Source organism: Amblyomma mixtum, chromosome 2 (assembly GCF_055824585.1).
Source record: "Amblyomma mixtum isolate Tamu chromosome 2, ASM5582458v1, whole genome shotgun sequence".
Taxonomy (NCBI): Eukaryota; Metazoa; Arthropoda; class Arachnida; order Ixodida; family Ixodidae; genus Amblyomma; species Amblyomma mixtum.
The window spans coordinates 205,005,063-205,021,804 of NC_143013.1; the positions used below are offsets into that span (position 1 = coordinate 205,005,063).

Here is a 16,742-nt window from a genome sequence, read left to right on the forward strand (position 1 = left end):
TGTTTCCTCTCTCGATCTTATACAGGGAAAAAGAGTGATGATAATTATTAAAGGATGTTTGACGTCTTACAGATTCGATATTGCTCAATCACGCTGCTCGAGGACACTTCTGGAGAGGTTAACTGCTTATTAACAATTAATAATACAAAGAAAGATACAAGCAAGGAGAAAACTCTTTTAGATTTGACTGACTCGTACTAGTTTTACCAGCCCTCGGTCTCGCTGAGACAGCTGGCTTTAAACCCTATGTCCCCGCCCTCGGTGTGGACAGTAACCAATCAGGGAACTCCACAAACATTCACCCAACAAATCATTGGGGAAAGGAAAACATCACCAGTCAAGCATTGGGAAAGGAAAACACCGCCAGTCAATGATTGGGGAAAGAAGATGATTCATCTCGACAAACACTGCACAAATAAATATGTACAGGTGCCGTCAAAAGTAAATGTAAGGCAATATTAACGAAAAAAATTAATCATTGCCCCCCCCCCCCAATTCATGCATCCTTGAGTACGCATGTGCAGCTTAATTGTGATTTTGCGAACTGCACTGAGCACCAACAAACATGGACCATTATGCTTTAGATTTAAAGAAATGAAATCTTTTTGACAAAGTCGCCTTCCATTTACTTTTCACGCCGAGTGTACACTTTCCTCCATTCACATTTCAGAGCCTCCCGCGAGCTGCGCGAACATTCTCGCTTTTCCACGGGTGCGGGTTGTTTCAACCTCTGGTAAACGGAGGCTGGAGGAAAGTCAATTTTCAAAGCCCATCTGTTCGGTGCCGACTCTCATGCACAGTAGACGGACGGCAACAAATTCGCAAAATGCGCATCTCCCGCGTGTCCCTCCCCGCGCATGTGAGCTGAGGTTGACTCGTATCAACGAGCGGTCATTCTTCATGTCTGCAGCTAGCGGCGCAATCTCGCTGACCACGGCTCAAGCCATGCCTCGAGCTGTCAACGAGCGCCGCCATAGACACCCTACGCTTTGGGCAGCGGCGCCCCAGACAGGGAGGAATGTCACGCGACGCGGATTACTATGGCTCGTAGCTGCCCGTGTGCGCCCGCCTCGCCGCAAGAACGTGCACAATGGGATGCGATCCACCGTACAAGTTCCTGGAGGAGTTCGACCTTTCCGGTATTCTCGAAATCCTCCCCTTATCTATCCCGCTGGGCAGGGACTGTGACTCACCCCCGTTCTCTGTGGTTGTGCGGAGGGCAGAAGAGAAGAAACTCAATGGGCATTTTTTTTTTTTTCGCGAACCCAGACGCGGCAAACACGCATAGCACCGCGGCGCGAACTTCACTGACCGAGTCGCGAGAGTAAGGAGAGGGTCAAGCTTTACGCTGGTCGCGTTCCGATTGAGTTCAGTCGGTCAAGCAGGACAGAGTTTCGTAGGGGCGAGCTTTGGCCTGACGCTCCCGATCGTTCTTGATGGTAGCGACCACTGTGGTCGATATGGAGAAAGTGTGAACAGTCTGTAAATAAACCAAGCTGTACATTTGTTCCAAGACATCAGTCTACCTCTCATCTCCCTCCTGCAACGTGTCGCGCTTAAACGGACCCCCATCTCCACCGAGGACTGACATTGCGGAACTGCAACCGCAATAACGGCACCGCCCATCTACCCACCCGGGTCTAAGGGGGGGTTATAAGCAGGCATAGATTGCTTCTCCGGGGATTTTTCGCTCACAACGCCCACACCGGATTTTCTGGAGAACGTGGCAACGCAATCGCGCTAAAACTGTGTGCATTAATAGACACCTTTAGCATACCGTGCACCGTGTTACCGATACAGTTACCGGAGTACCGGGAACCCACCCACCGGCGGTGAGTACGCGCTGATTGGTTCCGACGCTGCGGGCGCGAGCGCAGCTAATTAGCGCATGCGCATTGGCTGCGCGCAGGCGGCTCCCGGTACTCCGGTACCGGTAACGGTAACACGGTGCACGGTATGCTAAAGGTGTCTATAATACTGACCAAATAAAGTGGTATACGCTTGACAATGATAACTATAGTCGCAGCCATAGTGGCAGCGACAGTCATACGCATCTGCGTCGTCGGTGCAGGCTGCATTACCACAGCTGCGACAACGGCTGCGCAGATAGCGGTGATTTCACCGCCGAAAACTTCGCGCAACACCACGCATGACAGCTTTCAATAGACAGCGCAGAAAGTCCAGCCCGCGCATTGGGACACCGCTGCTCTTTTGTTGCTGTTGTTTTTTGAGAGGAGACAACAAGAAATACGAGTTCGGTTCGAAGCGGCGGCAATATGTAGCCGCGACAGCTACGCACAGCGGGCATCCTCGGGGGAGAAACCAGAACACACCAGCTGCATGGTCGCACAGTTACGGCTACGCAATGTATGCGCAATCTCCGAAAGAGGACGTCCATTCCAAACGATTTCTGGCCGTGCAACACAGGCGCTGGAATGTGCGGCACTTAGTGCACTAGCGCAACAGTCAAACGAGCTCCGGAGGCAGTTTCGGGTAGTACACGCGCAGCGCTTCTGCAATGCCGTTTGCCATCTGAACACTTTCTCTGTGAGCCTGGACTAGAATAGCGTTAGTGCAGGTGCTTCTGCAATGCCGTTTGCCATCTGAACACTTTCTCTGTGAGCCTGGACTAGAATAGCGTTAGTGCAGGTGCACAGATTTTCTCAATGCCACCTAGAGGGACAGATCGGGGCGCTACACTTCATCCACAACGGACAGGCGCAGGAATGTCGGGAAGATGGCGTTTCGTATTTGGTGTGGCTACTGTTGGGCACGAAACGTGGATTTAACCATGCAACTCTACTCGAGGCAAACTTCGAAGAAACGCTGTGATGAAAGTTTTCACACCAACCTAACACCTAACTTACACTATAGTAGGATACAACTTAAAAAAACAGCAGTTTCTAACACTGGGCCGCGGTCCGCGGCGTCCTGTATTACTCCGCTGGCCAACCGCAACTGTAAACGAAACCAGCCTTTTAATGCTTGACTATATCAAACAATCCACGTGTCAAAATCCTAGAGCTCGTAATTTTTTTCTTGTGATAAGCTTCTTGTTTACGTAAGAAGAAATATTTAACCAGCGGACTTTTTTGTCGTGGAGGAATTCTGTGCGCGGAGGCTGAATGTGGGCGGAGCTTCACTGCAGACTTAAGTTGTACCCGACTATAGCATTAGATTTATTGATGGCGTTAGAAAGGCGCTGTCGGAATAATTTAATCTGCACAGAGAGGAGAGCATCGCAGTGCAGCTACCGATTCCATGGAAGAACCCACTGTTAGGAACGGCATTTACCCGCGGTACTTTTGTGGAGCGGAGAGCCATCCTTCTTTCGGGCTCATCTATTTTCTGTTAGGAACGGCGACAGCGGGTCTCCCCTATATGCAGCCAGCACGGCGTTGTCTCCTGGGTATACAAGCGTATGGTGCAGTGCACCCTCTGTCTACCAGACCAAGATTGCTCCCAGGCCTGCCGTTATGGTCCACTCGGAGAGGAGCTGGGTGTCATTTGACCCCCATCATTGTGTCTGCCCGTGTCAAAGTGCCGCCGTCATTCGCTATAACGAATGTCGCGCTTAACTTTGAGCACAAAGGAGCCCGTTTCCGGTGGCTGGAAACGAGGGACCAGATTCTGTAGGCTCGCTCCCCACGGCGTGTTCTTGCGCGTCGGGTCTTGTGAAGAACAGGTGTGGGCCACACGTGTCGACCACCAGCTGACAATGGGAACGCCACATGCTGGCCTACCGCACTCTACGGTACCTAGATGGCGTCCTCCGCTCCCTCAAGCTCAACACCTGATAGGGGGCGTGCCTAAAAGTTCGGGCATAAAGGCATTTTTCGACGGAAAAAGTTCATGAACGCAATTTTTTCACGTATATTGTATATCCGCAAATATACACAATAAATATATCCCCATAACTCCCGTCGGCAGGCTGGCATTTTTTTGCGATTAACGTTTTCGCCGCAGTCTTAACTGCTCTTAGCTGCAGCAGTTTTAACTGCTCGATGCGAGCGATGGAAGAACCTTAAAAGAAAGCTTTTACCTTAATAGAAAGTTTTTGCTACGCATCGCAAAAATGCACCGTTTACCTTCAACATTTCCATAACAGTACCTTACAATATTTCAATATGCAACATTTTTGTGTGTGTGTGTGTGTGTGTGTGTGTGTGATTGTGCACCAGAGTGAACGTTCCTGGACACTCCCTCCTAGTCGTGGCTCACCTCCATCTAGGGACTTCAGCGAATGAGCGCTACAAAATTCAGCAACGATTGTGGCCGAGACAGACTTTCCCGTTTGCCCTTGACGTACAAAATGTAAACGCAGTCCTCTTTCTCCTATCACCTAACTCTTTCACTCGACGGCACTCCTTTTCTCGTGGGAACGGGCGTCGACTTGGCTGAGGATCCACCATGCGGCAGCCGAACCTCGCACATAACACCATATTTCCGGCCGAACACTAGCCGAGCCAAATAAGAAACCTTGTCTTGACAACAGTGACCTGATATCGACTACTGTTTGAATCGCACGACGCGTATAGAAAAACGGGGGGCGCCGGTGTGACCCAGACTGCCAAGCAATGCTTAGGAGGACAGTCGCGAAGTGGTCGCCGTGGCTATGCAGTTAGTGGCCGTGGCTTGCGCTATTAGTGTGTGCGCGCGCGCTTGAATGTGTGTGTGACCACAGGGTTGTAAGATCTCACTGCTGTGCTCTGGCGGAAGAAACACGATTTGCTCGTCAGATTTCAGTCTCTCAGGAATCTAACCACTGGTGACTGCGTTCTTTCCTAACAGCAAGCTGGGGTGGAAAGGGACGTGTTTGTCGTAAAATAACGTGAAACGCTTTTTTTTCTCCTTAGTTTCAATGTCAGCAACCGGGCTATCAGGTTTGTCCCATGCGGGCCATCGCATCGGCGCTTACAGGGTGTGTAAAATAGGAGACGGTCCCTAAGGGACGGAACAGGGCCACCAAGACGAGGAGGTGGCTCCGCGAACCCACAACGCGACACCCGCACGTGAGCCGGGCCTGACCAAGGCCACAAGTGGTTCTCTCTCCCTCTCTCCCAAATACCAAGAACCGCTCGGGATGGGCTCCTTTCTTCCTCTTCCCACTGTTCCTTTGTATCTGTGCTTATTCTTGTATAGCTGAGTGGAGTAATAAAAAAAGAAACGCTCCGTGTGAAAGTGAAAGACACCGAGAAAGTTCTTTTTTTACGCCCCTGCGCGCGCCGCCCCGCCCCCCGAAGGAGTCTCACGCGCAGTTTTGCTTTATTTAGTGCGGCTCAGCCCGGCCATGCTCAGTCGTTACTTGCCGCGGTGTTAACGGTCACAGACTAACGTTCAGAAGAAGTAACACAGGGTCAACGAGCAAGGGCAACCTTTGCAAAAGATATTATCCAGCCTAAGTAAAGCGCGGATTATATTTCATGTCATGCAAAACGGGCACTAGCTGCTTGAACACAGCGACGTAAACAAGAGTAGATAGGAGTGCAGTCGTCCTCATCGGCGCATTCGTGCAGATAAATCGCGCTCACGGGGTAAGTGCTCAGTGGCGTACTATTATCTTCAAGCATTAATTTAGCGAATGCACGAGTTATTCGCTCCAGAAGCAGCAGAAAAAAGCGAGCAGCACATACCAAATTAAACAACCCCGGGCCGAAGCGGTCGCGCGGTGCGGCTGTGGGCGGGGCGAAGCGACGGCTATTGGTTGGTGAGGACAACGTACGCGTTTCAAAGGCATTCGTGAACCTCAAATGTCGCCGTCGACTGAAATGCCATTTCAACCGAATGTGTGTCGCTGAAAAACAGTGTAGCAGCGCAAGTTTGCCAGTCGAGTCGAATGACATCCGGTTCGACGGAATTTGAAACAGCCGTGCGCAGCAGGGATATGAACTATGCCTCCGATATCTGCTAAACAACCGCATTTTCGGGCTCAGACATTTCTTGCTTTCCGAAGCGTGAAATCGCTAGCGGCAAGTGAAAAGTGCGTCTGCGTGCGTGCGTGAATGGTGCAGTAACTCTCATTCGATGTGGTTACCCAGAGCGCGTTGTGACGGAAGACTGCAGGCATGGAGTTAGAGCGCTGTTGGGTTTGGGATGCCACCCCCCCCCCCCCCCCTGCCTTGTGGATTAAGGCAGCTCGCGGTTCCCCTGCTGCCTAAGTGGATTAGGCAGCGACCTTCCAGGACCGTGGGACCATGGTCGCAGCGGCGAAAGTCAAAGACCGCCGAAGGCCGAAGATGCGGCGACGATGGCGGCGTTCCGTGGCCGAGTCGACCCTCGGGTCAACGAACAGAGTGGTGGTGTGCTGAGTGAAAGACAGCAGTGTTTGATTACTGAGCCTCTACCCTCTCCCATCAACCGAGCTGCGAGAGTGCCCCCACGGCCCAGCGCCGCCCCTGCCGTGGGCGGTATCAACAGTATCCACAATGGTCCGTCTGATTGGACACGTCACGTCATTCTTCGAACTATTCCCCAGACAGGGATCTGGGGAATCCGTGCGTTATTTAACGGCTGTTGTTGTGAGACTCCAGAGCACTCCTGTTGACTCCTGAAGAAGTTCTCCCTTACACTGAGAGACCCTCTCAGTTACCCTTTTTGTAAATAATGTAAATATTCCTGCATAAACTTCTCCTTCCTTGTTTAATCTCCTCGTAACCCCGTCTCCCGTCCTTCCTCGTCCCTTCTCCGGCCCGACCACGCTCACCCGATCCTAATAGCGCGCAAGTTGAGAGGGACTGCCCGCAGTTGACAGCTTGGATTAATTTCTGCTAACCGGCGGTTGTCCACCTGGTCTATGGCGCCGCGGCTCGGGTGTCCACCTTGGGTGATACGGTTACGGTGCAATGTTGTTACAGTGGTTATTCCCTCACGAGTCATAACCAATAATTATTAGGAGAGCCCACGTGATGAAGTAAAAAAAAAAAGCGAACGAGGGTACCGTCACCATCAAATGAAACATACAGAAAAAATGAAATGGCATCAGCAAAACCCGTGTTTATTAAAGGGAGTAAGAGTATTAGCGCATACTCGATTTTCAATTCACCGCGTGAAATGTTAATGTACTCGGTGTCAGTTCTCACTCAACCACCTAATATTGTGGCGTTCTTTTGGTAGCGTTGCAGTGACGCTGAAGGCACATACGTGAGTGACCGACTGAGATCGAGCAGACGCATGCATTGCGCAGTGTGCGCAGACCGTTCGTCCTGTGTTGTTCGCATATCACCCTTACAACTTTTTGCACACCTGAATACATTCGTTCCACTTTTTTGAGCTCCGGACCTCCTGAACTAGTTTACTGTTATACAAAATATACTAAAAAATATGAAAGTCACTGCAAATTAAAAGACCAACAGTACTCGTTCCTAGGCGAGAACCTATGACAAGGCCACGCGAAGTATGTCACCAGCCCAGCCCTGCGATATGACAGGTGACAAAACAGGACAAGTGGCAAAACATGCTCTAAACGGGGCGCAGAACCGCTCGGCATACACATGGCGAGCTCGATGCACGACAAAAATTCAGGGGGCACTTTGGCTCTCTAAAGTGCTGCAAGGCGAAAGCGTTTCCTGGCCACTGTTTGTTTTTTCATTTACTTTTTTATTTAGCATATTTTGTTTATTTTTGCTCCTTTTCTTAATTTTATTGTTTTTTATTTTTATTTTCTCATCTTAATTTTATTTTGTTTATTTTCTTATTTTTTATTGTATTTTCCTTTTCTTGACTTTACTCCTTTTATTTTATTTATGAAGCCCATGCATTCACTAGATGGGCCTTTATTCATGCTGGAACCTTGAGCCTTTTAAGCAGTGACGCCGAAAGGCGGACGAATCTGCCGACGCGTCTGCTAACGACAATATGAGGCATTAAAGGCTTTCGCCTTAATAATTCAGGATGGCCCATAGCTCTCGTCCGGACCCGTCCGAAACACGGACAATAAACCCAACAGCCGTAAAGTGAACGCATTTGGCACCGTCGCGCCGTGCAGTTATTAAAAGGGTCTATGCAAACAAAGTAGCAAGGGCTATCTAAACAAAAGCTTCACGCAGTTCAAGCGCACACAAAGCATTCAGTGTACAACCACAGAAAAAAGTTTTCGGGATGCAGATTCGCAGGCGTTTTTTTTTTTTTTTTTTTTCTGCGTTGCCTCAGGCATTCTACTGGAGGATGGAGACCGCGTGTCCGCTCGTTGTTCAGTTCTGTTCACTGAACTGCTTCGTCCATACAAACAAATATTCGTCCCATTATTGTACATACCCCTCCACTAGCTTGGAACAAAACAAACTAGTGCGCAGGCCAGAAGACAATCACCGCGCACTAGCACACACTTGGAGAATCGTTTACATCAGCCCGCCCACTGGCATCGAGTTCGCTCGCAATCCCAACCTGAAGAGGCGCGCAAATAATGTGACGCGAGTTGACGTGTCAGATTATGTGCAAAGCAGGAGTGGGGAAAATGAATGTAAACAAAAGGTTCCGAAGTTGAGGAGGCATAGACCTACCACCACCAACACGGGATGGATGCAAAATGATGTGGCCTTCCTGTGTGCTGACGCAATTTCATACAGAAAACACCGAAGTGTCGCACCAGTTTGAACCAGGGAGGGGGGAGGACTCTCCTTCTCCGGAGAGGCCCCTTCCTCCCTCCCCCTTCCTCGAAAAAAAAAAAATAGTCATACACGTTTCAATAGTTTCAAAGCACAAAGCAGGAGATTCCCCCAAAAGTGAGCCTTCCAAACAATGGTATCGGAGGTAGGTTTGTTCGGAGGGCACTCCTCTGAGAGATATCGCCGCATCGCTCTATAATTGCATTCGCACTGACCAACTATTCCCATCACCGTAATTCGCTGACATGCCCTTAAAGAACAAAACTCCTACCCTCTCCGATGCGTCGTTTTCCGTGCGGCCGCAGCAGCAAAGTACTCCACGTGCACCGTTCGCAATGGCCGGAGATGTCCTCGGCAATGACCGGCGCCAAACACCGAGAAAAAGCCTCACAAGCGGAGATGGAACTGTTGCAGGCAAGGTGATCACAGGCCATCGTGCAGCCGTCACATCGTCGACGCCGCTTTCCCTTCGCTTAGTTCTCCACTCGGTCAACGGCAGCAGAAGCGACGACACACGCAGCGCGAGCGCTCATTCAATCGCGGACACAGCGCGCCGAGGCATGCTCCCCGCTCAAAGGCGGGAAAACTATAGTGGAAATACTACGGCTCCGGAAGAGAGCGGCGCAATCGCGGCGGCGCTTCCGTCGCCTGCGCTAATAGCAAAGTGCGGAGGGGAAGGGAGAGGGAGACACGCAGGCCGGCGCCCGCGCCCAGCAACTACGCGCCGCAAACACCTAACACGCGGCGCCAACACGCTGACGGAGACGAGCAAGCGACGCCGCTGGCCCGACGCCAGACGCGCGCCGACGGGGGGGGGGGGGGGGGGGGGGGGGGGGGGAACGTGTCTGGCATCCCGCCGCGACACCCCAGAAGCTCCCGAGTTCGCCGGCGGCCGCAGCTGGGCGCGTGCCGTGTTCCAGCGCTCCATAGCTTCCGTCAACTGCACCTGCAGACCACCGAAGGTACGGAATTGGAGCAGTGGAACTTCTTGCGCACGCAGACGCCGTGAAAGCGGTCCTCTCTCGCGTCTGTTGCTGTTCACAGCTGATCGCATCGCCCCTGCCCATCATGTTTCATCCCGGTCTGATCATTCCCACAAAGTGCAACCCATCTTCGCACGCACACTGAAATATCAAACATCACCCTTACTATTATCCATGGCAGAGTGGAACTCGTTACCGGCTGACATAGTTTCTGAAACTGAGTTATCACATTTCCAAACAAAACTTTCATCGCACCTTGGCCTAAAAAATTCACCGTGATATTTTCAGTATTATCGAAGCATTAAGTCTTATACGCTCAACCTATGTATCTTTCAGCGACTGCAGTGATGTGTACTTGCAATTTGTATATAGTTATTCTTTGTATTTGTGAACTACTGTGTGCCAATAATCTGTATTGCGTTGTTTTCATGCCCTCCCCCCCTATGTAATGCCCACTTGGGCCTTTAGGGTGTTGAAATAAATAAATAAAAAATAAATCTGTCGGCGCGCTCGTGATGAATCGGCGGCGAGCTTGGAACGGTTCACCAGTGCGCACTAAATGTTTATGGTTGGCTTATATGGGGGTTTAACGTCCCAAAGCGAGTCAGGCTACGAGGGACGCCGTAATGGAGGGCTCCGGATAATTTCGACCACCTGATGTTCTTTAACGTGCGCTGACATCGCACACTATACGGGCCTCTAGCATTTCGCATCCATCGAAATGTGGATCCCCGTCTTTTGGTTCAGCAGCTGAGAACCATAACCACTCAGCCACCGCGGCGGCTGCACCTGAACTGTAGTAGAGGAAGCGGCGCAGATTGTGCAAAAGAAAAACAAAGAAACGCTATACACCGCCGGACTGGAGAAGGGAGAGATATGGAGAGAGGCTTGTAAGCGCCGCTCTTCAGTTCGACCGTGAACTATACCGGGTGGTCTTCTTTAACTGTTTACGGAGTTTTTTTTTTTTCAACCTCGCGAGAGAGAGTGATGTCTGTCTAGTTTAGTTTAGTGTGGTCTCCGCACTTGAACTGTACAGCAAGACGGACATTGTGTACGGGATAGAGCACAGTAATTATACGATTAATGAACTAAAATTAAGTAATAAACTTTTTTAGTTTTGATTTCAAGGGCCAAGAATACATCGAGAAATTGAAGGCCGTCAACATAGAAGCTGAGTGGACTCTCTAAATTTTCTTTATCGGCGATGCATTTCGAAATAATGTCAAAAATGCGCAATGTTGACGTTAAATATATCGAACTGCACTGCCGATAAAGAAAATTTGAGAACTGGACTCCATATTTCATGTCAACATGGACTCCATGTTGACGACCTTCAATTTCATGATATAATGGTGGCACCTAAAGTGAGCAGTAGAAAAGTTTATTCATTTTAGTTAATTATTTAATCACCGAGCTCTGTCACGTACATAAAGTCCGCCTTGCTGTATAATCCACCTGCACAGACCGCACTGACGTATCTCTCGCACTGTTTAAGTAACCATCTGTAAACAGTTAAACACACTCGGTATACGCTACGCACTGCCGGCTGGCGACAGCATCTTTTTCTTTGGCTTATGTGTTCAATATCTTCTTTGATAAAAGTTTTACCCTGACCTCATCCTTACGTTTACCTTCCCCTCTTTTTCAGATTTGGCAGCAAGGCTCCAATTACTGATACCAAATGATTTACAGAAGCCTACTATGGTGGTTGCTTGGGGTCTGCAGAGCGGCCAAATGACGTCGTCCTGTGGCTAGGGTACACGACGTTTCCTGTTGAGCATTAAGTGGCGTTCACCTACGGTGTTCGTACGGTAGTTTTAGCCCAACATGTCAACTACGGAGTCAGGCAGGTTCCTTCCTCCCTTCTCTCTCCTTTTCCTTCGTTGTCAGCCAGACCACATCAAAGGAAGTGCCGAATTTATCCACATCTATTTACAACTCTAGCCATTTGCACGGTGACCAAAAGCGTTCTCCCTGTCGTATCCGCTGCCGGCCGCCTCCTGTGGAGCCTTTTCTTCCCCTCGCTCCCCGGGTAGGGTCCTCCTCATCAGCGGGCTCGTGGTCGTCGCTCTTTCCGTTCCGCTTTTCCCAGCGAGCTCTTTGCGGCCGCCGCCTCCTTCGCACCATGGAGCCAAGGGGCTTAGCGAATTCTTGGAAACGCGGCGGCTGTTGCGCTGAGTTCCCCCACTTTGCACAGGGCTGGTGGCTCCGCTGGGGATGGCTGCTGAAGGATCCGATGAGTCTTCGAGGGCTGCGTGCGGCCACTGCTGCCAGCAGCTCTCTTCTTACCGGCCGTCGGTCCGTCGCCAGGCGCCTGACCTTCTCGCCAGATGGGACCGTCGTTCGTGGGGAGCTTCCACTACGGGCCCGGTCACTCTCGACGCAAACACACACACACGCACACAGTAAGTAAGCATAAGGATGAAGGCCTCCATAGGGAGTAAGACATTTTTCAACGGAACAGTTTATTTATGATCTTTAGAGTAAGGGTGCGCTTACAAAGCCGTTTCCGTCCTTTCCTGTCTTCGCCGATTAAACAACACTCAGTGGATGGTTAAAAACTAATTTATGTCCCTTAAGAAAATTTACAGGGATGCCAGTCCACGCTTTCAATTGAGATCGCGCCGTGCGAACTTGCGCTGCTCTCGCCGCGTCCACTCTGTGTCGACTCTCGTCTCTCGTCTCTCTGTGTCCCTTGGTCTGTCTCTTCCCTCCCCCGGTCGCGTTAGGTTCCCCCTCTTCCCTTCGGAGTGCGGGAGGCGTCGCGAGGTCCCCTCTTTTCTGCGAAGAGCCAGTGGCTCTGACATGTTGATCTCTTTTTTGCAGGCGCGGTGCGTTCTCGTCTGGGTCTGCTTTCCTCGGGCCATAAATCTGTAGAAAGTGCGCTCTGTCCGAAGGCCAAAGCAGTTAGCGAATTCTCGGAACTCCCTTGGGCCGGGCGAGAAACCTTGTCGTCGGCAGCATGCGGACACAGGATAGCTATGCGGGCGAGTTGGTGATACATTACGCAAAAACCACGCGAACAAACGGGGACGAAAGGAAGAATACAAAGCAACAAGCGCTGACTCTCAATTAATCACAGGAAACACGTTTATAAAAGGAAACAGAAAACAAAAAAGTATCGATTAAGCGCACACTTATTTCAAACTCGATAGGGAAGCCTTCAGAGTTTTATCCCCTAACTATTTGGTCGGCTTACTGCTTCCCTCAGACGTAAATTTCAAATTTCTCATTACTTTCATTATTTCTCCTTTATCCACAGCGCCAAATTTGCATTACAGTGGGGGCGAGTGATACATATATCATAACACATAAATGCAGGTAAATGACAATAAAAACAAAGAAAAGCAGCACCGTAATCGACAAATGACGGAAAAAAGAACAAACATCAAAGCAGTACACACGTATATGCAGAACTTATGGTAAATAAAGCTGCGAGTAGCCCAACCCCAAAAAACGCACTTTAAAAGAAAAAAATACATCAACAAATACACATAAAAATGCACACGTAATCAAACATAAAACTTTTAATATGTATTTCACGCTAGTATTCTGAGCAAAGATGAGATCAAAGTGAAATACACTATCAAACACACGCAACACACGAACTTTGCATTGAAGCTGCGCACAGATAGCAGCTCGTAACCTAACCATGAAATGATGTGAACTGGGTCAAAGCGGAATAGAACGCTTCATTTAATGATATCCGTAACAACGGCTGGCAAACGGTTCCGTCGAGAATATTTTTTTGTTAAATAAGAACAAACGAGTGCTGTATGCAGCCGTCCCGCATTGATGTTCACGTATACTTTTTGTTCACGGTCAAGGCGTGCGGATACGTATGGTTTGAAGATGTATGTTTTGCGTGGAATATCACTATGGGAGTAGTATATGTGGTGGAAAAGTTTGAGCCTTCAAGCAGCGGCAATCCTAAAGGGGGGGGGGTCGCCCTCTCCGCTCCCTCTAAAGCTTTTGCACGTCTTCCCGAACGTCCGTTTTTTTTTTTTTTATCGGCCTCTCTTAGGGCGACATGTTCTTTTTGACGTAAAACTGGAAAGCTTTTTCGTCTGTGATGCGTCAAGTAGTCCCCTACTTTTGTACGTTCACTGTGTTAGCGGCTCTCTTGTTTCACACAGTTCTACGTTCCACAGTTTGGTAGTTATACGAGTGCAATTTCGTAGTGACTAGAGAGTTTTAGTATAGCGTATGAGCGCTTACGTACGCTATACGCAAACATTTAGCGGGAGGTTACTGTGGAAGTCGCAAGAGCACTTTTAGTTTACCGTAGAACCGCACGAACGCAACGATAGCCAAGGCCGCTGTGGCGGCATCTGGTGTGATAATGTGAAAACATTTTGTATCGTATTTTTCGCGGTTAGCCAACGCATTGGCCAAGCTGATCCAAGTCGTATCACGTAGATAGCCGGTTGCAGGTTGCATGGCGTCCCCGATGAGTCGCGCACTGCGCAGTCGAGGCAGGGCCTAGCTGTTTTTTAAATTTTTTTAGGTAATCGAACCGAGCAAGGTTTTTTTTAAGAACGTCATGGTATGTACTACTATTCTCTCGGACCCCTACTGCCCTACAGCCGAAACGGCCGAAACGGCTACTTTTGGCAAGGCTATGACTATCTTGGCATAAAAATCCAAATCAAGCCAATCCACAGTCGGCGGTGTTTTGATAGGGTTAGGAACGGCGGAATCGTTACACAGAATCCAAAATAGGCCAAGTTAATTACTTATTCTTTCTGCTGTCGGCGAGAGGAGGCAAAGCGAATATCACACGTTCCATTTAAGGGCAACGAATGTGCCTAAAAACCCAATAACATGACATCTTCTCTCCGAAGAGGGCGACGAGGGTGCCGCCATCTTGACAACGCTATTTTTCTTGGCGTACGCAAGAGCACGCACGCTAAATTCGAAAAATAGCGTACGTAACGCGAACGTACGTAAGCCATCGGTTTGAAATAGCGTTTGGCGCATGCGCAGTACGACTGACGCTATTTTATAGCGTACGCTATGCCTTTGCGTATGTCTACGTACGCTATACTAAAACGCGGCGACGACGACGGCGGCGGCGGTGCCATTTACCTGCGGTTGTGGCGGCCAGCAACCTCGTCGGGGCGGCAAGGAGCCACCCATTCATGTTTTTACCCCACCATGGGACACAGCGACGCCAGCGAGGGGATCATCCCTTTTGTTGGCTTGACAAGGAGCGCCGAACAGCCGCCTTGAAGGAGGGGACCGAGGGCCGAACAAAGTCCCTCCCCCGAACTGTGCAATGAAAGCCGCTAACCCCACCCGTGAAATGCCCGGGCAAGTGCTTTGACCTTCCTGGACACGCCGTGACGGGTATCTCAGCCGACGACCTGTTTTCCCCTGGTATCGAAATGAATATTGCTCACGTAACCGTTAACATTCAAAGCATCAGTTATGGTATAACATATATCGTTCGCCATTCATTTTTCAACAACAAAACGCACAAAACTTGTTGTACAAATAAAACGTACAACAATTTTTGTGCGTTTTGTTGAATAAAATGTCAAATAAAATGCAAATAAAAATCATTGTTTCTGATTTTTTTCTTTTTTGGATGTCCCCCCCCCCCATCCCCCCAGCACCAATCTCTGACATCGTCACTGCCTTATAGACCCTATTCCGTTCACCCATGGCATTGTCTTCCGAGCTGCTCGTCCATGGTCTACACCCGGCTACTGGGCCGTCTAGAAAGTTCTTCCTTTCACTTTGCACTGATTGCATCATGCAAGCGTGACGCACGAAACACTAACTTAAATCTTTCCGGCGCGATTACGACTTTTCCGGTGTTGCCAGGAGACTCAGTCACGCACCCATTGAGTACAGGCCGCCCAGGAAACCGCTCAGGAAACAGCACTTCCTGCCCGCGTCCGCTGCAATGGCCGTAATGAAGGAGAGGAATTGATCGCCAGGCCTCTCCTCAGAGAGACGACGCGTTGCGTCGGAAGCGAATGAACAGATCCGAGTTGCCGCTCCAGCAAGAGGCCTGGAGAGCCAGGCAAGTTGTGCCTCGCAGTGCGCACAAGGCGAAGCATGGTTCATTCGGCGCGCTGCAGCACCGTGTCCTCGACCACGGGTGGGATGAGTCCACCAGATGCATAGGCCAGCCGTATATTACCGGGCTGACACCCAGCTGCACCGTATTTTAACGGCATAGCGTCAGCGGAAAACCCGTTGTCGTCGTCGTCGGTGGCGGCGTCAGCGAAAAACTGCCAAAAGAAGCGACCTAGATTCTATCCCTTAAGTTCCTTGCAGCGCTATGGAAAGTAAAGACCTCCTCAGCCAATCAGGAGAGCTCGTCAAACGTGTTCCTCCGGGACTTGTCCTCTACTCGCGGCGTGCATGTACTTATATGGTTAGAAAAGAGCCTAAACCGACGCTGTCAACGTACCATGAGCGTATGCACGCTTAATTATGTTAAATGCAAGTATTTTGCGGAATGTTACGCCGTTTGTCAGCATGAGCAAACGGGCTCGCAACGATAAGCTCAGCCCAGTGGCGCCATCTGGTTGTTAGAGCGGGAAGTATTTTTGTCAACAAACGGATGCTCTTCTTAGGATTAGGACCAGCAGAATCGTCACTCAAAATAAAAAAAAGTAAAGGGAATTTATCGCCCCTATGTTTTGTCATAGGCGAGATGAGACGAAGCGAAAGCCCAGTGGGCCAATTTTATGGCTAGTGAACGCACAGAAAACGGCAACAACAACGGCGAATTCAGTTCGAGGCAAGGGGTCATGCTTCAAAGGGGGCTGCCATCTTGGAAACCGATGTTTGAACGTACGCAACGGTGGCGCACGCGAGCGTGTGTTAGGGCTCGATATGAAATCGCGTTTGGCGCATGCGCACTTTACAGCACGCTACCCCAGTCAACTTTATGCGTATTTTACACTGGCATTACATTCTGCGGTGTCAGAACGTCGCCTGTGCACACACCGCAGCTTTGGTAGTGCCCCAAAGAACTACTGAGATGAAGTATAGCTGGGTCAGTCACCTTGGTCACATGACCTTGTGACGTCATTACAACACGCCCATCAGATTGTGAGCAAACTGCCCACCGTGGGAAGTGGCAGTCAAATCAATGACTGGTCGCTAGAGGTTGCTGGGAAGAGCAACCTGGATCTCA

The 16,742-nt window shown here is 50.0% G+C and overlaps 1 protein-coding gene across 1 annotated transcript in view; it reads right to left on the minus strand.

The window, feature by feature from the left end:
* Positions 1-16,742, minus strand: part of LOC149362311 (uncharacterized) — a 245,156-nt gene that overhangs the window by 41,006 nt on the left and 187,408 nt on the right. The gene's annotated exons all lie outside the window — the stretch shown is intronic.